This window comes from Oncorhynchus masou, chromosome 5 (genome assembly GCF_036934945.1).
Source record: "Oncorhynchus masou masou isolate Uvic2021 chromosome 5, UVic_Omas_1.1, whole genome shotgun sequence".
NCBI lineage: Eukaryota > Metazoa > Chordata > Actinopteri > Salmoniformes > Salmonidae > Oncorhynchus > Oncorhynchus masou.
In genome coordinates this window covers 4,198,402-4,198,656 of record NC_088216.1, presented here as the reverse complement: position 1 = coordinate 4,198,656, position 255 = coordinate 4,198,402, and positions in this window count along the sequence as shown.

The following is a 255-nucleotide window of genomic DNA, read 5'->3' as shown; positions in this document are numbered from 1 at the left end:
TCATATCTGGTGTCCCATTCTCTCCTGTCATTCATATCTGGTGTCCCATTCTCTCCTGTCATTCATTATCCAGTGTCCCATTCTCTCCTGTCATTCATTATCCAGTGTCCCATTCTCTCCTGTCATTCATATCTGGTGTCCCATTCTCTCCTGTCATTCATATCTGGTGTCCCATTCTCTCCTGTCATTCATTATCCAGTGCCCCATTCTCTCCTGTCATTCATATCTGGTGTCCCATTCTCTCCTGTCATTCAT